Here is a 10734-nt window from a genome sequence, read left to right on the forward strand (position 1 = left end):
TTCCTGTCCAGGGCTGCTTCCGCTGCCGCCAGTCAGGTCACAAACTCACCCGGCTGCTGTCTCTCCTGGTGCCTAGATCAGAAATCCGTGCAGGTTGGGTAGTTTGTAAACAAAGGCCTTACCTTGCTTGATGCAGGCAGGCTGGAGAGACAAAGGAAGTCTCGTCTGCCTACTTGCCCTGAGGATTTGCCCCCAGCGCCAGACAGACTGAGCTGGATGGTGTTATGTGCCCAAAGAGGAAAGGGGGCAGAAGGAAGAAGGGTTCTGGCTGCAAGCTGGGTGGGACAAGAAGAGAGAGGCAGTATGCAGGGTGTAGAGCCCCTGCAGGGAGCCCAGGGAGTATAGGGTGGGGGATGAGGAACTTCAGAGTTCCCTGTCCGGGGCTGCTTCCGCCGCTGGTCAGGTCACAAACTCACCCTGCTGCTGTCTCTCCTGGTGCCTAGATCAGATCTCCCTGCAGGTTGGGTAGTTTGTAAACAAAGACCTTACCTTGCTTGATGCAGGCAGGCTGGAGAGACAAAGGAAGTCTCGCCTGCCTACTTGCCCTGAGGATTTGCCCCCAGCGCCAGACAGACTGAGCTGGATGGTGTTATGTGCCCAAAGAGGAAAGGGGGCAGAAGGAAGAAGGGTTCTGGATGCAAACTGGGTGGGTCAAGAAGAGAGAGGCAGTATGCAGGGTGTAGAGCCCCTGCAGGGAACCAGTTTCTTTATTTTTTAACCAATGACTTTCCTCCATCATTTCCCCTTTTTCTGTTTAAACAAAAAAAAGGGAAGGTTTTAACTTTAACATAGCAAAATTACATATAACAAAACAGTTATCAAGTAAAAATTACAATATTTACATCTATTTTATCTTTATCATAACTAAGGAAAACTATAACTATAACTAACTATTCTTCAACTCCATCAAAGACTCCAGAAAGATACAATATTACCTAAGCAAACAAGAAATAGCAACTTTCAAACTCTAGAAATGACAGAAACATCTCGCAGCCTTGATAGTCACCCAAAGTTTCTCTGTACCATTGGGGCATCCATCTTCTGCCTTCAGGCCCATAGTATACAAAGACATTTCCATGAAGCAGGAAATTTCAAAGTCAATTCAGTCACTATCTGCTGTGTCCTGCAGAATGTCTCGCAGATTCTTTCATGAATCAGGAACCCCGAAATATCATCTCACCTTTAGGCAAGTTCAGCAGTCCTCTCTCTGCAGGTTCTTTGTGTCCAGTTTATGCAACAGTCCAGGCAAGAGCAGTTTCTTGCCCAAATGGCTATCAAACTCCATAAGGATCCTCTTCGATGCCCATCTTCTTCTTGAAGTAGATTGGTGCTGCCAGGAGCAGAGTGTCTCATTGTCATGAAAAGTCCTAAGTTAATAAAACATTAAATAGCATATTCCATAGTCTTTGAAAGATATGAAAAATGTCTATCTAAAATATATCTATGTACATCTAGAAAATCTAACATGACTACAAACTTGACTATTAAAGATAACTATTCATTAACAACTTATATACATAACATTTTTACATGAGCTACACAATCACAATACCTTAATCAATATCAGAAATACATATACATATAACAAAATTGACCTTAAATTTAAATCACTAAAGCAAAATCCTTATCAATGCAAATTATTCATACCTATATCATATCCCCCTTTAAATGTAAAAGAACATTTATAAACAATATTTGGGAATATGGACGTAGTTATTTCTCTCCAAACTGCTTCCTGCTGAATGGGGGCACTGTTAATCAGATATTTCAAGGTATAACCTGTGTGCTAGGTTCATCTCAGTCGTCAATTGATTGAAGTAATTTTTTGAAGATGTTCACAGCAACCTTTCAGGAGGGCGTGGTCTATCATACCATATTGGGATGGAAGCAATCCACAGGGTATCATCATCTGTGAAAACAAAAGAAGAGTATCTTTTCTAATGTATCATATCCTTAGATCCAAATTCTGAAGTCAAGGTATTTTCAAAATATCTATGTTGGATTAGTTCAGTAGCATTTATAAACAAATATCTTTTGGCAGCTGTTGCTCCTTCCTCAGCATTCAAACAATTCAAACAGAGCATAATAGCATACAATATCAAAATTCTCTGTGTATTTTCCATCTTTGTGCAATTTATTTTAACCTCTATTTTGTTTATTTTTCCCTTTTATTTTTTGCTTTTTGAGACAGGTTCTCTGTATCTTTGACCTGGAATAACTCTGTAGACCAGGCTGTCCTTGACCTCTCAGAGATCCACCTGTCTCTGCCTCCCAGGCATTGGGATTAAAGGTGTATGCTATGACACCTTGAACTCACAGAGATCTGTTTGTCTCTGCCTTTTAGGCACTGGGATTAAAGGCGTGTGCTACCACACCTTGAAGTCACAGAGGTCAATCTCCCTCTGCCTTGCAAGTGTTGGGATTAAAGGTGTGTACTACCACACCCAACTACTCTCTTTCTTCCTTTTTTTTTTACTTTTAAGAACTTTTTAACTTTTAGCTTGCATATATATATATATATATATATATATAATTTAAGGATACTTATGTAGGATTTTTTTTATTGAAAAAAAAATTCTGCCTCCTCCCCGCTTCCCATTTCCCTCCCCCTCCTCCCGCCCCTCTCCCCCTCCCCCCACTCCTCTTCTCCTCCCCCTCCAGTCCCAAGAGCAGTCAGGGTTTTCTGGCCGTGGAAAGTCCAAGGTCCTCCCCCCTCCATTCAGGTCTAGGAAGGTGAACATCCAAACTGTCTAGGCTCCCAGAAAGCCAGAACACGAAGTAGGATCAAAACCCCATGCCATTGTCCTTGGCCTCTCGTCAGCTCTCATTGTCCGCCATGTTCAGAGAGTCCGGTTTTATCCCATGCTTTTTCAGTCACAGTCCAGCCTTGGTGAGCTCCCAATAGATCGCTTGCATATATTTTTAACACACTGTAAATTATTTAAATGTTTTCTTTGTCTTTGAATCTCTCTTTACTGTATATCTCTCGTGACCACACGAGCCTTTATATTACTGAGCAGTGTGGGTAGGACTAAAGCTGTGGCTTTGCCAGCTAAATCCAGCCCATTCCTTAGCTTTCCAGCCTCATTGCGGAGTTACTGTCTGTAGCCATTTTTATTGCCACAACTCTATGGCATTTCAAAGTCCCTGCCAGCAATCAAGCTTCAGCAGCGTATGCTTGCAAACCACACGAACCGCCTGCATGAAAGAGTCAGAGTTTGCCCTGGCAGGATAACCCAGAAAGTCAGCATTTTAAAACAGCACAACTTTTTTCCTGCTATGGCTGAAAACAAACAAGCATTCAGTCAGCTTTTATCAATACCATTTAAGTGTTTCGTGGCAGGACCTCTTAATGAGCTGCAGGGTTTTGCTGCTAAAGCTGAGTCAGGAAGCCTCTCTTAGATGCGAGTGCTTGCTTGCCTCTAGCAAGCAGAGCAGACCCAAGAAATTGCTGCTACCAAGAAAACATGCTTTCCTCTATTCTTTCCCAAGCTTTCTCAGGCTTTCTGTGGATATAGTCGTCTACACGTTGGGGGCCATTTTGTAGTGAGAGCTGCGGGCTGTGTTCCTGCTGCCCCAGCTCCTGGTCGCCTGGCTAGCTTATGCCCCAAAATGACAACACACAAACTATATTCTTTTAAACACTGCTTGGCCCATTATATCTAGCCTCTTCTTGGCTAATTCTCACGTATTAATTTAGCCCATTTCTAATAATCTGTGTAGCACCCCAAGGTGTGCTTACCGGGAAGATTCTAGCCTACGTCCATCCTGGGTCGGAGCTTCATTGCGTCTGCCCCAGAGAGGAGAACTATCGAGTCTGAGCTCACTTCCTCTTCCTCCCAGCATTCTATTCTGTTTACTCCACCCACCTATGTTCTAACCTATGAGGGCCAAGCAGTTTCTTTATTTTTTAACCAATGACCTTCCTCCATCATCTTCTATTCTGATAGAGCACAAGGAACTGCTTTTCATGACCAAAAAGTATAGCCTTACTAGCACTAAGTAACGATTATGCCTTTATCTTGGAGTTCTTTGTTTCAAAAATCATGAGAAATGTATACCCTTCAATTCTAAGCCACTCAGTCTGTGGCATCTTGAAGGGGTTTTGGAAAGATTTTTAGACTGGTCTTTGCTCAGAGGATGCTGTTTCAAGTATTGCAACATAATTTTGACTTCTTCTTTCAATCTTTCCAAGCATGAATTAAAAAAAGACAACAGCAAATGAGAATATTTGAGGAGAGGAGAAATAAACTGTGAGACCAATTTAAGCATGCAGAATCTTAGATGAAAGTCTATTATCAGGAAAGTATCAGTAAGCAGTTTTCTCTGCGTGTGAAAATTAAGAGAGTACAGGTCTGTGGGTATTGATTTCGTGATTATTCAATTAATGATTACAATTACTACGGTAAACACACATACATATGTTAAACTAACTGCCACCTCACATGCACAAACAAAATCACTGAGTAGGAGAATAAAAAAAAAATCATAGCTTGGTCCTACCTAGACACTGAAAAGCAAAACCATGCATCATCTTCTAATAGAGGAAGAATGCCCTAGAGATACTACTCATAGGAGCGTTATAATATTTAGTCTACAAAGCAATGAGCTTGGATTAGGGCCATGAGCATTCTTTTGGTTTGGCTGGAGGTCACATCAAATTTTGACTTTATGGTATACCCCAAAGAGAAGACAAGTTCTTGAGCAAGGAAAGATGAACTAAAAAGTACTCTCTGACTTGAGAATAATTGCAATCAGATAGAGCAATTGTACAGGAAGGACGATGCATTGGGAGCTGAGTAAAGAAATAATGTGCAATGATATATACTTGGGGTTCACTGATTTAAGAACAGAAATAGCATTTAAAAGAAATTCAGTATTGTTTCTTTGTTAAGAAGTGCCTTCCAGTCTCTTGCTTTAGGCTAGGATGCAGCTGTTTTATTTTATTTCTTTAAATAAAAAGAGAAAGTTCATGGCATATGGAATGCTGCAATTGCTGCCACATGTTAAAGTGGTGACTGAAGCAGTGTATCTGTTCCTAGAGAGCAATTGCCCCTCTGCTCCTAGATCCAACCATGATTAGGACATTCTGTCCATCAAATCATTGTCACTTATGGGGCTAGGCTAGTTTATTACATAAATCATCTTTGATCCTGTCTTTTCCCCAAATTGAAAGTTGTTTCCATTGGCTCTGAGCAATATGTGTCATTTTTTCCCTCTAGAATTTGTGTTGATCTTGGGTTATAGTCCAGTGTGATTCATTTGTATCTGAAGAACATTGTATTATGGCACTCACTTCCTTAGGTTCAAAACTTTCATTGTTCATCTTTTATACCAAGTTGTGATTTAGGGCTTTTGTCAAAGGGTCAGTAAAATCTAGAACACAGAGGATTTCCTGTTTCTCTACTTGTACATACTTATGCCCATCCTCCACAAAGACTGCTAGACTATATTGAAGTCACAATACTTTTTAGGCAAAGGAAGTGTTACAAGGCCAGGGCTAGAAATCTTGACTATTTATAAGCATTCTTTAACTGCTATGCATTTCCTCTATGCTTCTTCAGGAGACTCAGAACAAATAACTCAACATCTGTTCCCAGGAATCACTCCTGTCAGTATCAAACCTAATATTCATTGAAGAAAGTACATAAGTTCCAAAGCTAATAACATTTTAATACTTATCCTATAAGTAAAGTGAAAAGTATTGTACTTCATGTGGGAATTTCATGAACATGACCACCACAATTTTAACACTGTAGTAATGTCATCTACTTTTCCTTGAGATACAAGAAAACAAAAACATGCTTTTCTGCATGGCAGTGTAGACATCTTCTTTCATTTGGTGATGGGAAAAAGAACAGGTTTATAGTTGTCTTCTTTGAATTTACCAAACATATTTGTTTCTGAGAAATAAATTGTATTTTTCTCTACTGAAACTTAAGCTGGACTTTGGCAACTTGAATGGTTGTTGACTATAGCAGACAATATCCCATTCCAGAATTATTCAAATATTGGAGAAGAGAAAGTTCAAATACATTAAGATAGATGGATTTATTTTTATACTAACTAATAATAGATGATTTGTGTAAAAGATGGTTTGGACTTGTAAAATGCACCTAAGCAAGTTTTAAATATAATGTATTAAATCATAAAATAGACTGTGCATTGGATATAATATTAAATTGTAAAAAAATAAAGAGAAATTAATACATGGCAATGGTGAAGTTTTTTAAAAGGTAAAGAGAAACTGCAGGGAAATACATACTTGAATAAAGGTTAACATCTTCTGTGTGAGAAGTAGATAAAAATGAGAAAACTTTGTGTATATTATATAATATAATCCATCTAGATAAAGAATACAGAGTATAATTATAAAAGATGATTAAAAAAACCCATAGAAAAATGAGTCAACGGTATGAATAGAAGACATTCACAGAACTAATAAATATGGAAAGTGTCAAGGCCAACTTCACTAGAATTTAGAGAAATATATATTAAAAGAACACACTGTAATTTTTAGCCTATCAAATTGCCAAATTCTTCCATTGATGCTTAAATAAAGAAAAACATTTATTATAAACCAATTGGAAAACTTGGCACATTAGACTTCTATAAAAATGACATGTTGTACTTCCTTCAGAGTGTCTTCTTCCTAGAGGGATTTATAAAGGCAGTTTAATCTACCTTTAGTACTTTTAATACATATTTCCAAATACACAGAGTATTACAATATGCCCTTCAATATTCCTCAGTTAGCCTGGGCATTTTCCAAGATTCTCAGGGCATTTTCTGTATGTTTCTGATGTGCATATTTGAGTGTTTATACTTGGGTTGCATGTATGTGCACATGTTTGTTAATGCCAGATTTGGGTATTTTTCCTTAGGAGTTGCCCACCTGTATTTGGAGACAGACTCTTTCTGGGAACTTCAGTGCAATGATTAGGTGAGGATAGTGTGGTAAGTTAAATGAGAATGGACCAATAGGCTCATGTATTAGAGTACTTGGTCACCAGTGTATGGAACTGTTTGGGGAGGATTTGGAAGCATGACTCTGTTGGAGGATGTGTGCCACTGAAGGCAGACTATTAGGTTTGAAATGATTTGAGCCATTTCCAGCGTGTATGTATCAGTTTTGCCTCCTACTTGCGGATTAAGAAGTAAGCTCCCAGCTCCAGCTCCAGTTCCACACCTGCCTGCTACCTGCCATGTTCGCCACCATGATGGATTCTAACCTTCTGAAACAATAAGCCCTGAATGAAATGATTTCTCTTTTAAACTTTAAAATCACTTTAATCTTCCCTTTGTGAAATGGGATTTATTATAAGGAATGATATTAAGAGAGAAATAATGATTTATGTTACAAACATTAAGAGTGATAGTAGAAAATAGTTTGCGTTTTCTTCTCCTAAAAGGGTGATGCACTGCTTATGAATAAAGGAGAAAATAGTATTCTCCTAATAGTATTACTAAGGGTTGGGACTCTGTCCTTGTTATTAGACTTCTAGAGTCCTGGTCAATTTATCACTTTTTCTCTAACCAGTGAGTATGATGGTAATAGATGGTTCATGCTAGTGATCAATGGTTTAATACTTTGTACAACCCTTAATGTTGAATACAATACTATAAAAGTACTAAAGTTTATGCCATGGCTACCTTTACCTCCTAGATGAAAATGAGCAAATGATTACCATATTTATGTCAAGGTCATGCAAAACTTTGGGAGCTATAGACCTTCTGTTTTGATGTACACTATACCAATACACTATGCTAATATCAAAGTATAGGTCCATTTAAAAACAAATAAATACAGAATCTATCCAAAATAATGATGTGCTCACTGTTCATTTACATCATGTTGTTTTTTCAAGAACATGAATGCTTTCCTTTCCAGTTTGCTTAAAATTTTAAAAATCATTTGTGTGGGTGTGTGTGTATGTGTGCACGTGCACGCGCACGTGTTGAGGAATGCAGGCCTCATCATGATGGTAGAGGTCAGAGGACTCATTTGTGAATTAGGTTATCACTTTCCATCTTTATGTGGGTTCCAGGGTGGTCTCAAACTGAAACCACCAGGCTTGCAATAGCCATTCTGGTAAACCTATGCCCCAGATAAACATTAATAGCAAGATGATTTTTGAAAGGTAAAATCATCTCTTAGATAGGTTTGAATTCTCCAAAAGATATTTGCTTTTTATTTTTACAGTAAAAAAGTTACAAAACCCTGAATGTATAAATTAAAATTTATATCCAACTGTTTTGTAATTAATAGTCTTAGAAGTAGAATTGTCTAACTGCCCTAAAGTCCTTTTCAATTGTTACCACTTTCTTTGCCTATACCTCCTATTCCTCATCATTACTGAACCTTTCTGATGTTTTGTTATTCTTTTTTTTTTTGCATCTGAATGCATCCTTATGCACTTTACCTTTGTCTTATCTGTTTTAATAAGACATTTTTAATGTCTCTTAACCTACAGGCTCTCAATCTTTTCCCCTTATATTTTATTAGCATAATATTATTTTTGAATTATCTTTTATAGTGATAGTAAGCTCTTCCTATAAATAAGTGAATCTACTTTTTCGCAACGGGTTTGCCGTCAGAACACAGGTGTTGTGAAAACCACCGCTAATTCAAAGCCAAAATGGGAAAGGAAAAGACTCACATCAACATCGTCGTCATTGGACACGTCGATTCCGGCAAGTCCACTACAACCGGCCACCTGATCTACAAATGTGGTGGAATCGACAAACGAACCATCGAGAAGTTTGAGAAGGAGGATGCGGAGATGTGAAAAGGCTCCTTCAAGTATGCCTGGGTCTTGGACAAACTGAAAGCTGAGTGTGAGCGTGGTATCACTATTGACATCTCCCTGTGGAAGTTTGAGACCAGCAAGTACTATGTTACTATCATTGATGCCCCAGGACACAGAGACTTCATCAAAAACATGATTACAGGCACATCACAGGCTGACTGTGCTGTCCTGATTGTTGCTGCTGGTGTTGGTGAATTCAAAGCTGGTATTTCCAAGAATGGGCAGACCCGTGAGCATGCACTTCTGGCTTACACCCTGGGTGTGAAACAGCTTATTGTTGGTGTCAACAAAATGGATTCCACTGAGCCACCCTACAGCCAGAAGAGATACGAGGAAATTGTTAAGGAAGTCAGCACCTACATTAAGAAAATTGGCTACAACCCTGACACAGTAGCATTTGTGCCAATTTCTGGTTGGAATGGTGACAACATGCTGGAGCCAAGTGCTAATATGCCTTGGTTCAAGGGATGGAAAGTCACTCGCAAAGATGGTAGTTCCAGTAGAACCACCCTGTTGGAAGCTTTGGATTGCATCCTGCCACCAACTCGCCCAACTGACAAGCTTCTGCGACTGCCCCTCCAGGATGTCTATAAAATTGGTGGCATTGGGACTGTCCCTGTGGGCCGAGTGGAGACTGGTGTTTTAAAACCTGGCATGGTGGTGACCTTTGCTACAGTCAATGTGACAACAGAAGTAAAGTCTGTTGAAATGCACCATGAAGCTTTGAGTGAAGCTCTTCCTGGGGACAACGTGGGCTTCAATGTGAAGAACGTGTCTGTCAAAGATGTTCGACGTGGTAACGTTGCTGGTGACAGCAAAAATGACCCACCAATGGAAGCTGCTGGCTTCACTGCTTAGGTGATTATTCTGAACCACCCAGGCCAAATTAGTGCTGGCTACGCTCCTGTACTAGATTGTCACACAGCTCACATAGCATGCAAGTTTGCTGAGCTTAAAGAAAAGATTGATCGTCGTTCTGGCAAGAAGTTGGAAGATGGACCGAAATTCTTGAAATCTCGTGATGCAGCCATTGTTGATATGGTTCCTGGTAAGCCCATGTGCGTCGAGAGCTTCTCTGACTATCCTCCACTGGGTCGTTTTGCTGTTCGTGACATGAGGCAGACAGTTGCGTGGGTGTCATCAAAGCTGTGGACAAGAAGGCTGCTGGAGCTGGCAAGGTCACCAAGTCTGCCCAGAAAGCTCAGAAGGCTAAATGAATATTATCCCTAACACCTGCCACCCCAGTCTTAATCAGTGGTGGAAGAACGGTCTCAGAACTGTTTGTCTCAATTGGCCATTTAAGTTTAATAGTAAAAGACTGGTTAATGATAACAATGCATTGTAAAACCTCCAAAGGAGAATGTTTTGTGGACCATTTTTTTTTGTGTGTGGCAGTTTTAAGTTATTAGTTTTCAAAATCAGTACTTTTTAATGGAACAACTTGACCAAAAATCTGTCACAGAATTTTGAGACCCATTAAAGCAAGTTTAATGAGAAAAAAAAATAAGTGAATCTACTGAACATGAAGAGATATTCCATATTCAGAGATGCCTTCATTAACCTATAAAACTCAACAAGTAGCTCTTCACTGTTGATCCCTTGATATGTATATCCCTCCATCTTTATTTATTGCAATGCTTTGTCTGGGAAAGAAATTATTTCAGAATTAAGTTTATAAGTTTATTTCATTTTTGAGAAATAAAAGTGGCTGTATACATAGAGTGGGACTTTCCACAATCTTCTAATTACAGGAACTACATGCTCACTGAGGTTGGTTAGAGACAGATGGCATGCTTTCATGATTCCACAGTGTCAAAGAGTCTCAAAAGTTCTGCATGAGGGTCTTCAATAATAATACACAGATTTCTATATTATACATTAATGCACATGGATATGATACAATGATCTTACAACAATTTAAGTG

The 10734-nt window shown here is 39.2% G+C and overlaps 1 pseudogene; it reads left to right on the forward strand.

Moving 5' to 3' along the window:
• The first annotated feature begins 8598 nt into the window (after positions 1 to 8598).
• LOC130878702 (elongation factor 1-alpha 1-like) lies at positions 8599 to 10152 on the forward strand (annotated as a pseudogene).
• Positions 10153 to 10734: the final 582 nt, after the last annotated feature.

This window comes from Chionomys nivalis, chromosome 1 (genome assembly GCF_950005125.1).
Source record: "Chionomys nivalis chromosome 1, mChiNiv1.1, whole genome shotgun sequence".
Classification (NCBI taxonomy): domain Eukaryota; kingdom Metazoa; phylum Chordata; class Mammalia; order Rodentia; family Cricetidae; genus Chionomys; species Chionomys nivalis.